The sequence below is a fragment of the Lissotriton helveticus genome, chromosome 1_2, assembly GCF_964261635.1.
Source record: "Lissotriton helveticus chromosome 1_2, aLisHel1.1, whole genome shotgun sequence".
NCBI lineage: Eukaryota > Metazoa > Chordata > Amphibia > Caudata > Salamandridae > Lissotriton > Lissotriton helveticus.
This window is the reverse complement of record NC_136058.1, coordinates 307,594,014-307,608,360: the sequence shown is the minus strand read 5'-3', so window position 1 is coordinate 307,608,360 and position 14,347 is coordinate 307,594,014. Positions and strand designations below refer to the sequence as shown.

At 39.8% G+C, this 14,347-nt stretch overlaps 1 long non-coding RNA gene across 1 annotated transcript; it reads right to left on the bottom strand.

Annotated features, from left to right (window-relative positions):
- Positions 1 to 9,270: 9,270 nt before the first annotated feature.
- On the bottom strand, positions 9,271 to 9,604 carry LOC144807870 (uncharacterized). Its single transcript, XR_013606484.1, has 3 exons — positions 9,541 to 9,604; positions 9,398 to 9,460; positions 9,271 to 9,318 (listed from the first exon to the last, which is right to left on the bottom strand). It is a non-coding gene; the product is annotated as an uncharacterized LOC144807870 (long non-coding RNA).
- Positions 9,605 to 14,347: the final 4,743 nt, after the last annotated feature.

The window sequence follows — 14,347 nt, the reverse complement described above, 5'->3', positions numbered from 1 at the left end:
AGGCTTTCCCACATGGACATTTCAAACAGTAAATGATATTGGCTGTGTTACAGTCAGATTTATGCCCCAATTTAATGTATGATCCTGAAACTGGATGTGTAAGAATTGTTCCAGTTATGATATTATTACAGTGTGTACAGTTGTGACATCGAGTGGTCCCTTTGTCAATGTTTTTTTTTACTTTGGTTCGCTGAAGCTTGTAGTAGTTCTTGCAGATTTTTTGATCTGGTATATGCAAATGTCGGTTGTTCACTGAATATACCATTTAAATCTGGTTCATTGGCCAACAGGTCCCATCTTTTTCTGATAATCTTTTTGATACGCATAGACTGGTTGGAAAATTTAGATACAAATGCTGGAGTTGTACATTGCTCGCTTTTTATTTTAACAAAAAGTTCTTCACGTTGTTTGGTTCCAATTCTTTGTATACTCTTCTGTAGTATCTCTGCTGGATAACCTCTTTTTTCAAACCTTTCCTTAAATTCTAGGATTTTCTTGTCTGCTACTGTAGATTCTGAACATATTCTTTTAATGCGAATGAACTGAGAGTACGGGAGGTTCTGAATAAGGCTTCTTGTATGGAAACTTGTATGTAGCAAAGTACTGTTTCTATCAGTAGGTTTCATGAAATTTCTGTGCTGAGTTTGTTTTCGCTTTTCTTTATCAGAACATCCAAAGAGTTAACTTGCTCTCGGCTAATGCAGTATGTAAAATTAATCCTCGGATTCCTCTCATTAAACTCCATGATCAATTTCTCGAGAGTTTCCTGTGATTGTGTCCAAATTAGAAAAATATCGTCGATGTATTGACAATATTGTGCGATACCCTCAATCCAATCTTGGTGTGTTAGAATATAATCATTCTCAAATTTGGACATAAAAATGTTGGCGTATGAAGGTGCGCCTGAAAAACCCATCGACGTACCGGTCAATTGTCCATAGAATTCACTTTTCCACTTAAAATAACTGTTGTGTAAATAGAAAAATAATAACTGTAACAAAAAACTGCTCTGTTCGGATGGCAATTCCATCTTCAAGAGTGCCCATTCCACTGCCTCAATTCCCTCTGTATGAGCTATTGAAGTGTACAGCGCTGTGACATCAGATTGTACACAGTAGCCAATGATCTTTAATCTGACATTCCACCGTCTGTAGTTTAGTTAAAAAATCTGTGGTGTCTTTGATACATGTGCACCAGTTCTGGACGAACTGTTGCAAGAAATGGTCCAGATACCGACCAAGTGGGTCAAAAACAGAGTTACATGCAGAAACAATTGGCCGAAAGGGTGGATCTGTGGGATGCTTGTGGATTTTTGGTGTCATGTAAATTCTTGGTCTCCTAGGGTTGACTGTAATGAGACTGGATTGTAATGCTAAACTGATGGTACCATCCTTTTCTGTTTGGTCAAGTATAGCTCGTAGAATAGACTGCAGCTGTTGTGTTGGGTCAGTGTCAAGTTTAAGATATGTAGTGTTGTCGAGTACATGCTCATTAACCTTTTTCTCATAATATTCAGTGTCCATGGCGACCCATGCTCCACCTTTGTCACCTGGTTTTAGAGTCAAGGTGTTGTTATTCGAGATTCTTCGTATTATTCATTTTTCATATTCCGTCAGGTTCGATGTTTTTCTTGTCTTATAATCAGGTTGCGCACAATCATGTTTTACCAAGTTCTCAAAAATATCCAACGACTTGTGTGATATGGGTGCTTGAAATTTGCTTTTGGGCTTTAATCTTTCTAGCAATGCATCCCGATCTTCATGTACGTCTTGAACAATGTTGGTAAAATAGTGTTTCAGGCAAAGTTTTCGCATAAACCGAAATAGAGCCACGTTTGTGTCTAATTTCGTCGTTCTTGCGGTGGGTACAAACATCCTGCCTTTATTTAAGATGGCCATTTCTTGATTTGTTAGCCTCGTGGAAGAGATGTTGATTATGAGACTAGATTCTTCCCGCTACTCAATTGTCTTGCGGACTTGTCCTCTCCTGGTTTTGACAATATAGGCCGTGTTGTTTTTGGGGGACTCGAAGGAGGTTGCCCTTGGTCTGGAGCCTGTGATAAAAAAGGTGTTGTAGCTGTTGATATGTTCGGAACATGTGCGACTGTACCCTCCGTTGTTATTGTTGATCCTGAGGTACGTATTGAAGGTCTAATGGCTGGAGGTCTATTTATTGATGTATCTTGGTCTGTTGCGATGCTCTCTTCTAAAGAAGACGTGCCCTTCTTGTTCTGGAAAAAACGTTTCTTAGCATAAATTTCAGCCCATGTGTAGACCTCATTTAACTTATAATCTACAGTATCTCTCCGATACTTCCTGATCTTCCCTTCTTGAAGCTCCTTACTGTATTTGTCAAGTTTGAGATTGAGATCTTCCAGTGTTGCACTCCACGTTGAGCTTTCCAGTTGTCGTTCTAAATCAGTTTTGATGTTAAATATTTCTTCTTCCAATTCACGAATAGTTCTGGACAGTTCCTCTATAATTAACAAGATTAGGTCCAGCGAACATTTATTTAAAATGGCGAACCATTTATCCATGAACTTAGCGTTTAAATGAAACCTGAACAACATTGGGCGTATTGCCAATCTTAAACCTTGCGGTATTCTCTGAGCCCTATGATATTGCACTAGGGTGGATGCGTGTAGTCTCTGGTTGAGTTGTCTCCTAGTGAGATACTCTAATTGTTTAAGCTGTTGCATGGTGGACCCCCCGTGTGTATCCACTAGTTTAACTTCATCTATTAATGCATAGATATCTGTTGCCTGTTCACTGGTATATACATGTGTTTCAGCCCTATTGTCGGTGATATTTGTAATAGATTCAAATGTCGCCATGGGGCTAAACCTTGCTGTGCTGCGGTGCTTCCTCCTGTTGCCAAACAGTTACTATAAAATAAGGGGTCCCTATGGGAAAGAGGAGCACTCTTTTCTATGTCTTTAACTAATTTTATACTGCTTGTACAAGGGTGCTGCACTACTACTGTGTGTTGGCTACACACAAGATAAATCAAAATACTAACTGAGGAGTTACCCTGAGGGTAGTGTGCACTGTACCTAATGAACCATAAAGTTCAATACATTTTCTCATATGATAACAATCAAATCATACAAAACCATATATCAGATACTTGTAGACACAATAAAACTAACAATCTAGTTTTTTCAAACAAAGTATATTTTGTATATGACCTATTCTTAATCTTAGTCATATATTGCATTAATTTGTTGAAAAATCACATATTACTGTTTGATGCAATCAATGTAAACATGATTATTGTACTAATCCATATTCAATAAACTCTTTCATTTAATACAACAATTCTTGAACTAGAAACATATGTTGACGCTGGCCCAATGCATTTCGGAACACGTTGCTTCCTTCTTCAGGGGCAGTGGTCTGTGAACAAAAATCTATATTATAGTAATATATACACTCAGATCTTTCTAAGTTACTAAATTTTTAGGGGGTCACCGTGGAAAAAACGAAAGACTGAAGGTGTCACCAGTTATAAAAAAAGAGAGGAGAGAGACTAGAAAATATTGTGTGATCTTAATATTAGCTGTTGAGTGATGTCGGTCACCTTTTTGTTACCTTATATCCCTTCATGGGTATAGTGTGTTAAATGGTGCTCATTTAACTACGACGATGTTGTGTATTTGGTGGACTTGAACAGATACCTAATATGTCTTCTAATAGGTCTTGAGTTTGTATCTGATGCCAATCACTGCCGTGTCCTGTAAATACATAGCCGACATGTACTTATAGTCTTAAGTTTAATGGTAATCATAGGAACCTGACTCTTTCTGCACTCACCACTCGACAATGTAATTGGCCTGTATTAAAGTCCTTCACTGAGGGAGATATGCTGAAGAGTTTCTGCAAAACAGATAACGAATCATCAGTAGCCGCTAACTAGAATAGATACTCGTATAATGAGAACCGACTCGTGCACTCACCTATCGTACCAGTATCTAAGCGTACCCTTTACTCGACGTTCACCAAAAAGCCTTCTTGTACAAGTGGTATCTGCAAAATGACAACGCGCGAATATAACTAGTGGCACTAATTATTTCTAACCTTGGACAAAACCTTAATGTAAGTTAAAAGCTATCCTTACCGTTCAGTTGTCTTAAACTTCTCCCTCTCAAGTCTGTCAGCCAAAACGCCGCTAGCGTCCTGCCGTGCGTGCTTGCCGTGCTTTACATGCCGGTTAATTATCAAAAATCCCGTGATGCATGAACTCTGGGATATGTAGTTCTTTAATGTCCGTGTCACTAATGCAGAGTCTTTATTTGTTTTATAACCTGCCTAATCTCTATATATCAAAATCTACAAACAAAAGTGTACCAGTAAAATAAAGTCCTACGCGCCAATCACTATAGACGTAAGCATTTCTATGAAGGTGGAAAACGTACCGCATATAATTATACGAACTCTGTAGAGTGGTAGTTTATAGGGAGTGTTGCTATCTGCCCTGCAATATGCCTCTCGTTCAGCAATCTATACCTGTTCATGTAATCTAAATAGATGATAAGAACACATGTCATATATCGGACCCTTATGGGGATCTGTAATTTAACGAGGAGAGACGCCTCAATCATCTAAAATCGTTATCACCAAAATATAGAGGTGACTAAGTTATCACCTGGGATAATCTAATATAAGGTAGTGGTGGAAGGATCATATTCTTGCAAGGTGGATAATCCCTTTAACATCCAAACAGCTTATAATTTAAGTTGTAGACAAGAAGGTACCATATAAAAGTATGTGAAGGGCATCTCTTATGACGTAGTCAGACAAAGCTGTTAATACACTCCATGCATTCATGTTGATTAGGTGATAGTACGTGCTCACTCATCATCCTGCGTGGGGCAAATAAACTGGTAGTTATGCTATATTCTTAGTGCATCAATACTCTTCGATTACCTGTTACATATATCCCTGCTGCATCTATCATAATGTTCTAACTATATCGGCTCGATCTCGATTTAGTCAAATCAATAAATGTCATTTAAAGATAGACATGACATATATGTACTGCCTTGTGCCAAGGATTCATGGTTAATGTCAGTATGCATCCATATTCACTATATTCTACAATTAGAAAACATTCAGCCTATGTAGTAGTTATATTAGAACAATAACTATATGCCATTACAGTACTTGAGTCATAAGTTATACACAATATCTACAGTAAATCACTCTCTCTCATATATTGTACCATGTGATGTTAAATCCTTATCATTGTGTGCATCTAGATGCACATGTGTATAGTATACTAAAGCTACAACCCCAATGATTCTGGTTACTTACAAGAAGCAGCTCATGTCTATCTTATCATTGAGACCTTTGGGTTGCAATGTCTTTAAAGACTCAATCCAGAATATCTCCCTTTGCAGGAGCTTACTGTTGTTGTCTATACCTTCATATTTGGGAACAACTTCCACTATCTGTGCTCTTAACTGTGCAATGGTGTGATTTGCATCTAGCCAATGCATGGCTACACTTGATGCTCTATTCTTCAATCTAATAGTACTTTTATGCTCTGATAACCTCAGTTTAAACTTCCGCTCTGTCTTGCCTATGTAGGCTTTCCCACATGGACATTTCAAACAGTAAATGATATTGGCTGTGTTACAGTCAGAGGTATGCCGCAATTTAATGTATGATCCTGAAACTGGATGTGTAAGAATTGTTCCAGTTATGAAATTATTACAGTGTGTACAGTTGTGACATCGAGTGGTCCCTTTGTCAATGTTTTTTTTACTTTGGTTCGCTGAAGCTTGTAGTAGTTCTTGCAGATTTTTTGATCTGGTATATGCAAAGTTCGGTTGTTCACTGAATATACCATTTAAATCTGGTTCATTGGCCAACAGGTCCCATCTTTTTCTGATAATCTTTTTGATACGCATAGACTGGTTGGAAAATTTAGAAACAAATGTTGGAGTTGTAGATTGCTCCCTTTTTATTTTAACAAAAAGTTCTTCACGTTGTTTGGTTCCAATTCGTTGTATACTCTCCTGTAGTATCTCTGCTGGATAACCTCTTTTTTCAAACCTTCCTTAAATTCTAGGATTTTCTTGTCTGCTACTGTAGATTCTGAACATATTATTTTAATGCGAATGAACTGAGAGTACGGGAGGTTCTGAATAAGGCTACTTGGATGGAAACTTGTATGTAGCAAAGTACTGTTTCTATCAGTAGGTTTTATGAAAATTTCTGTGCTGAGTTTGTTTTGGCTTTTCTTTATCAGAACATCCAAATAGTTAACTTGCTCTCGGCTAATGCAGTATGTAAACTTAATCCTCGGATTCCTCTCATTAAGCTCCATGATCAATTTCTCGAGAGTTTCCTGTGATTGTGTCCAAATTAGAAAAATATCGTCGATGTATCAACAATATTGTGCGATACCCTCAATCCAATCTTGGTGTGTTAGAATATAATCATTCTCAAATTTGGACATAAAAATGTTGGCGTATGAAGGTGCGCCTGAAAAACCCATCGACGTACCGGTCAATTGTCCATAGAATTCACTTTTCCACTGAAAATAACTGTTGTGTAAACAGAAAAATAATAACTGTAACAAAAAAATGCTCTGTTCAGATGGCAATTCCATCTTCAAGAGTGCCCATTCCACTGACTCAATTCCCTCTGTATGAGCTATTGAAGTGTACAGCGCTGTGACATCTATTGTACACACTAGCCAATGATCTTTAATCTGAGATTCCATCGTCTGTAGTTTAGTTAAAAAATCCGTGGTGTCTTTGATATTTTTGCACCAGTTCTGGACGTACTGTTGCAAGAAATGGTCCAGATACAGACCAAGAGGTTTAAAAATAGAGTTACATGCAGAAACAATTGGCCGAAAGGGTGGATCTGTGGGATGCTTGTGGATTTTCGGTGTCATGTAAATTCTTGGTCTCCTAGGGTTGACTGTAATGAGACTGGATTTTAATGCCAAACTGATGGTACCATCCTTTTCTGTTTGGTCAAGTATAGCTCGTAGAATAGACTGCAGCTGTTGTGTTGGGTCAGTGTCAAGTTTAAGATATGTAGTGTTGTCGAGTTCATGCTCATTAACCTTTTTCTCATAATATTCAGTGTCCATGGCGACCCATGCTCCACCTTTTTTCACCTGGTTTTAGAGTCAAGGTGTTGTTATTCGAGATTCCTCGTATTATTCGTTTTTCATATTCCGTCAGGTTCGATGTTTTTCTTGTCTTATAACCAAGTTGCGCACAATCATGTTTTACCATGTTCTCAAAAATATCCAACGACTTGTGTGATATGGGTGCTTGAAATTTGCTTTTGGGCTTTAATCTTTCTAGCAATGCATCCCGATCTTCATGTACGTCTTGAACAATGTTGGTAAAATAGTGTTTCAGGCAAAGTTTTCGCATAAACCGAAATAGAGCCACGTTTGTGTCTAATTTCGTCGTGCTTGCGGTGGGTACAAACATCCTGCCTTTATTTAAGATGGCCATTTCGTGATTTGATAGCCTCGTGGAAGAAATGTTGATTATGAGACTAGATTCTTCCTGCTTCTCAATTGTCTTGCGGCCTTGTCCTCTCCTGGTTTTGACAATATAGGCCCTGTTGTTTTTGGGGGACTCGAAGGAGGTTGCCCTTGGTCTGGAGCCTGTGATAAAAAAGGTGTTGTAGCTGTTGATGTATTCGGAACATGTGCGACTGTACCCTCCGTTGTTATCGTTGATCCTGAGGTACGTATTGAAGGTCTAATGGCTGGAGGTCTATTTATTGCTGTATCTTGGTCTGTTGCGATGCTCTCTTCTGAAGAAGAAGTGCCCTTCCTGTTCTGGAAAAAACGTTTCTCAGCATAAATTTCAGCCCACGTGTAGACCTCATTTAACTTATAATCTACAGTATCTCTCCGATACTTCCTGATCTTCCCTTCTTGAAGCTCCTTACTGTATTTGTCAAGTTTGAGATTGAGATCTTCCAGTGTTGCACTCCACGTTGAGCTTTCCAGTTGTCGTTCTAAATCAGTTTTGATGTTAAATAATTCTTCTTCCAATTCACGAATAGTTCTGGACAGTTCCTCTATAATTAACAAGATTAGGTACAGCGAACATTTATTTAAAATGGCGAACCATTTATCCATGAACTTAGCGTTTAAATGAAACCTGAACAACATTGGGCGTATTGCCAATCTTAAACCTCGCGGTATTCTCTGAGCCCTATGATATTGCACTAGGGTGGATGCGTGTAGTCTCTGGTTGAGTTGTCTCCTAGTGAGATACTCTAATTGTTTAAGCTGTTGCATGGTGGACCCCCCGTGTGTATCCACTAGTTTAACTTCATCTATTAATGCATAGATATCTGTTGCCTGTTCACTGGTATATACATGTGTTTCAGCCCTATTGTCGGTGATATTTGTAATAGATTCAAATGTCGCCATGGTGCTAAATCTTGCTGTGCTGCGGTGCTTCCTCCTGTTGCCAAACAGTTACTATAAAATAAGGGATCCCTATGGGAAAGAGGAGCACTCTTTTCTATGTCTTTAACTAATTTTATACTGCTTGTACAAGGGTGCTGCACTACTACTGTGTGTTGGCTACACACAAGATAAATCAAAATACTAACTGAGGAGTTACCCTGAGGGTAGTGTGCACTGTACCTAATGAACCATAAAGTTCAATACATTTTCTCATATGATAACAATCAAATCATACAAAACCATATATCAGATACTTGTAGACGCAATAAAACTAACAATCTAGTTTTTTCAAACAAAGTATATTTTGTATATGACCTATTCTTAATCTTAGTCATATATTGCATTAATTTGTTGAAAAATCACATATTACTGTTTGATGCAATCAATGTAAACATGAATATTGTACTAATCCATATTCAATAAACTATTTCATTTAATACAACAATTCTTGAACTAGAAACATATGTTGACGCTGGCCCAATGCATTTCGGAACACGTTGCTTCCTTCTTCAGGGGCAGTGGTCTGTGAACAAAAATCTATATTATAGTAATATATACACTCAGATCTTTCTAAGTTACTAAATTTTTAGGGGGTCACCGTGGAAAAAACGAAAGACTGAAGGTGTCACCAGTTATAAAAAAAGAGAGGAGAGAGACTAGAAAATATTGTGTGATCTTAATATTAGCTGTTGAGTGATGTAGGTCACCTTTTTGTTACCTTATATCCCTTCATGGGTATAGTGTGTTAAATGGTGCTCATTTAACTACGACGATGTTGTGTATTTGGTGGACTTGAACAGATACCTAATATGTCTTCTAATAGGTCTTGAGTTTGTATCTGATGCCAATCACTGCCGTGTCCTGTAAATACATAGCCGACATGTACTCATAGTCTTAAGTTTAATGGTAATCATAGGAACCTGACTCTTTCTGCACTCACCACTCGACAATGTAATTGGCCTGTATTAAAGTCCTTCACTGAGGGAGATATGCTGTAGAGTTTCTGCAAAACAGATAACGAATCATCAGTAGCCGCTAACTAGAATAGATACTCGTATAATGAGAACCGACTCGTGCACTCACCTATCGTACCAGTATCTAAGCGTACCCTTCACTCGACGTTCACCAAAAAACCTTCTTGTACAAGTGGTATCTGCAAAATGACAACGCGTAATTATAACTAGTGGCACTAATTATTTCTAACCTTGGACTAAACCTTAATGTAAGTTAAAAGCTATCCTTACCGTTCAGTTGTCTTAAACGTCTCCCTCTCAAGTCTGTCAGCCAAAACGCCGCTAGCGTCCTGCCGTGCGTGCTTGCCGTGCTTTACATGCCGGTTAATTATCAAAAATCCTGTGATGCATGAACTCTGGGATATGTAGTTCTTTAATGTCCGTGTCACTAATGCAGAGTCTTTATTTGGTTTATAGCCTGCCTAATCTCTATATATCAAAATCTACAAACAAAAGTGTACCAGTAAAATAAAGTCCTACGCGCCAATCACTATAGACGTAAGCATTTCTATGAAGGTGGAAAACGTACCGCATATAATTATACGAACTCTGTAGAGTGGTAGTTTATAGGGAGTGTTGCTATCTGCCCTGCAATATGCCTCTCGTTCAGCAATCTATACCTGTTCATGTAATCTAAATAGATGATAAGAACACATGTCATATATCGGACCCTTAGGGGGATCTGTAATTTAACGAGGAGAGACGCCTCAACCATCTAAAATCGTTATCACCAAAACATTGAGGTGACTAAGTTACCACCTGGGATAATCTAATATAAGGTAATGGTGGAAGGATCATATTTTTGCAAGGTGGATAATCCCTTTAATATCCAAACAGCTTATAATTTAAGTTGTAGACAAGAAGGTACCATATAAAAGTATGTGAAGGGCATCTCTTATGACGTAGTCAGATAAAGCTGTTAATACACTCCATGCATTCATGTTGATTAGGTGATAGTACGTGCTCACTCATCATCCTGCGTGGGGCAAATAAACTGATAGCTCTGCTATATTCTTAGCGCATCAATACTCTTCGATTACCTGTTACTTATATCCCTGCTGCATCTATCATAACTTTCTAACTATATTGTCTCGATCTCGATTTAGTCAAATCATTAAATGTCATTTAAAGATAGACATGACATATATGTACTGCCTTGTGCCAAGGATTCATGGTTAATGTCAGTATGCATCCATATTCACTATATTCTACAATTAGAAAACATTCAGCCTATGTAGTAGTTATATTAGAACAATAACTATATGCCATTACAGTACTTGAGTCATAAGTTATACACAATATCTACAGTAAATCACTCTCTCTCATATATTGTACCATGTGATGTTAAATCCTTATCATTGTGTGCATCTAGATGCACATGTGTATAGTATACTAGCAGCCCGTACCGACGTTGTCCGGGTATGAATTGCTGCCGGCCAGTAGTATATTGTTTTGTAGGATTTCGTTTTGATAGCATTTCTTATCTGTGACAGGCCTGTGAAACGCTCTGATTCACAGTGCACTGCTGATGCACTTAAGAGTGCGCGTTCAATAGTGTGTGAACTCGAGTTGCCCTACTTTATTTTTCCTTGAAATATTATAAAGCGCGAACTCGACAACTTGGCATGAGCACAATTTACATTACAGAAGAATACATTCATTTGTGGTAGGCACGAGGAGACAAAGCGATTTGCCTGGAATCACAGGATTTTGAGCTGATGCCGAGATTCGAACGTAGCTCCCCAGCTCTAAAGTTCGCAATTCTAGAACTTGTGGCGGGATGTGTGCCTAAAAGTGTATGTCGGTGCTGGCCATCAATGAGAGAGACCGGTGCATTTTTCAAATCGGTGGAGAAAAAAATATGAGTATGTTGCTGGAGATGTGGGCCGCCGTGCCACCAATGTACTTACCGTGGGAGGATAAACACCCATTATTCGGCAACTCTCTTTCCGCATACCATCACTCCGCATACTTTCATTACGAAGATACCATGACTCCGAATGCCATTATAACGCATGGCATTATATTTTATATGCTTTTACCACGCATACATTTACAAAGAAATTCGTTGCAAATGCATGAATGGTAAAAGCATTTTTTTTTTATGTTTGGATAAGGTAAGTATGGGTAAAGGGGTATTTGTTTTGGGGTACTAAGGTATATGTCTTGGGGTGTTTGGGTATTTTAAGGGTTCAGGTATAGTTTTGGTTATGGGGTACAGGGGTAGTTTTAGGGTTTACGGATAGGTATGGGTTTTGGGGTACAGGGGTATTTTTAGGGTTCAGGGCTAGGTTTGGGTTTTCGGGTATAGGGGTATTTTTAGGGGTCAGGTGTAGGTTTGGGTTTTGGGGTACAAGGGTATTTTAAGGGTTCAGGGCTAGGTTTGAGTTTTGGGGTACAGGGGTATTTTTAGGGTTCAGGGCTAGGTTTGGGTTTTGGGGTACAGGGGTATTTTATGGTTCAGGGGTAGGTTTGGGTTTTGGGGTACAGGGTTATTTTTATGGTTCAGGGCTAGGTTTGGGTTTTGGGGTACAGGGGTATTTTTAGGGTTCAGGGGTAGGTTTGGGTTTTGAGGTACAGGGGTATTTTTAGGGTTTAGGGATAGGTTTTGGTTTTGGGGTACAGGGTATATTTATAGGGTTAAGATGGGTTAGTGTTTAAGGGTGTTGGGGTATTTTAAGGAGTAAGGGTGGGTTATGATTATGGGGTGCAGGGGTATTTAAAGGGAGCAGGGTGGACACCCGGAGCAGGAATGTACAGAACCTGGGAAGAAAAAACAATGAAATATTTGGCACAACGCTTGCTTTTTCCACCCCGTAATCCCACGCCCCGCACACGCCCAGGCCCCCAGCACACGAAATGAGACATGGCATGAAGGGCGGAACGTAAAAACAACAGTTGATGGACAGAATGCAGAACAATGTCATACATTCACCCCAGTACAGAGATCTGGGCCTAAATCCATCGTTTTTTTTGCACTCCACACCACCCCAGTTCAGACATGACCATATGCAAATCAGCCTTGACCCTGTGCATCTTGGGAACAGTCCAGCCCGAACTGCCAAGCCATGTCTTTCCTGGACCGGAATCAAGCATCCTAGGACCTAGGAATCAAGCATCCTAAGACCGGTTTCTTCAGCCAGGATAGCTTGACTCCAGTGGTGTGGAGAGCATGGGATTCACGTCTGAGCATACCCATCCCACTCGGGGTGACAAATGCAAAAACAACAGTTGATGGACAGAATGCAGAACAATGTCATACATTCATCCCAGTGCAGAGATCTGGGCCTAAATCCATTTTTTTTTTGCATTGCACACCACCCCAGTTCAGACATGGCCATATGCAAATCAGCCTTGACCCTGGGCCTCATGGGAACAGTCCAGCCCGAACTGCCAAGCCATGTCTTTCCTGGACGGGAATCAAGCATCCTAGGACAGGTTTCTGGCTATCAGCCGTCTTCAGCCAGGATAGCTTGACTCCAGTGGTGTGGAGAGCATGGGACTCAAGTCGGAGCATAGCCATTCAACTCAGGGTGACAAATGCAAAAACAACAGTTGATGGACAGAATGCAGAACAATATCATACATTTGCCCCAGTACAGAAATTTGGGCTTGAAACCATCCTTTTTTGCACTCCACACCACCCCAATTCAGACATGTACATATGCAAATCAGCCTTGACCCTGTGCCTCATGGGAACAGTCCAGCCCGAACTGCCAAGCCATGTCCTTCCTGAACCAGAATCAACCATTCTAGGACCAGTTTCTAGCTATCAGCCGTCTTCAGCCAGGATAGCTTGACTTCAGTGGTGTGGAGAGCATGGGACTCACGTCTGAGCATACCCATCCCACTCGTGGTGACCAATGCAAAAACAACAGTTGATGGACAGAATGCAGAACAATGTCATGCATTCACCCCAGTACAGAGATCTGGGCCTAAATCCATCGTTTTTTTGCACTCCACACCACCCCAGTTCAGACATGGCCATATGCAAATCAGCCTTGACCCTGTGCCTCATGGGAACAGTCCGGCCTGAAGGGCGTAACATACCACACGCCCCCAGCGTTTGTCACGCCCCCCAGCACACGCCCACAGCACAATGCAGACACGCCCACAAGGGACTACTTTGCTGGCACCGTTCTTTTACCTTTTAAATGTATATGGTGGGCGTCTGCATAGCCTTTGTCCTTCTGCTGCAACTGCCCTTTCCAACGCTGTATTGGGTGTTGTGATTGGTGCTGTGGTTCCAGAGATTACCCGCCTCAAAGGTTTGGGCTCTCTCTTTATTATATTAGTATGGACTAAAGCTACAACCCCAATGATTCTAGTTACTTACAAGAAGCAGCTCATGTCTATCTTATCATTGAGACCTTTGGGTTGCAATGTCTGTAAAGACTCAATCCAGAATATCTCCCTTTGCAGGAGCTTACTGCTATTGTCTATACCTTCATATTTGGGAACAACTTCCACTATCTGTGCTCTTAACTGTGCAATGGTGTGATTTGCATCTAGCCAATGCATGGCTACACTTGATGCTCTATTCTTCAATCATATGGTACTTTTATGCTCCGATAACCTCAGTTTAAACTTCCGCTCTGTCTTGCCTATGTAGGCTTTCCCACATGGACATTTCAAACAGTAAATGATATTGGCTGTGTTAGTCAGATTTATGCCGCAATTTAATGTATGATCCTGAAACTGGATGTGTAAGAATTGTTCCAGTTATGATATTATTACAGTGTGTACAGTTGTGACACCGAGTGGTCCCTTTGTCAATGTTTTTTTTACTTTGGTTCGCTGAAGCTTGTAGTAGTTCTTGCAGATTTTTTGATCTGGTATATGCAAAGGTCGGTTGTTCACTGAATATACCATTTAAA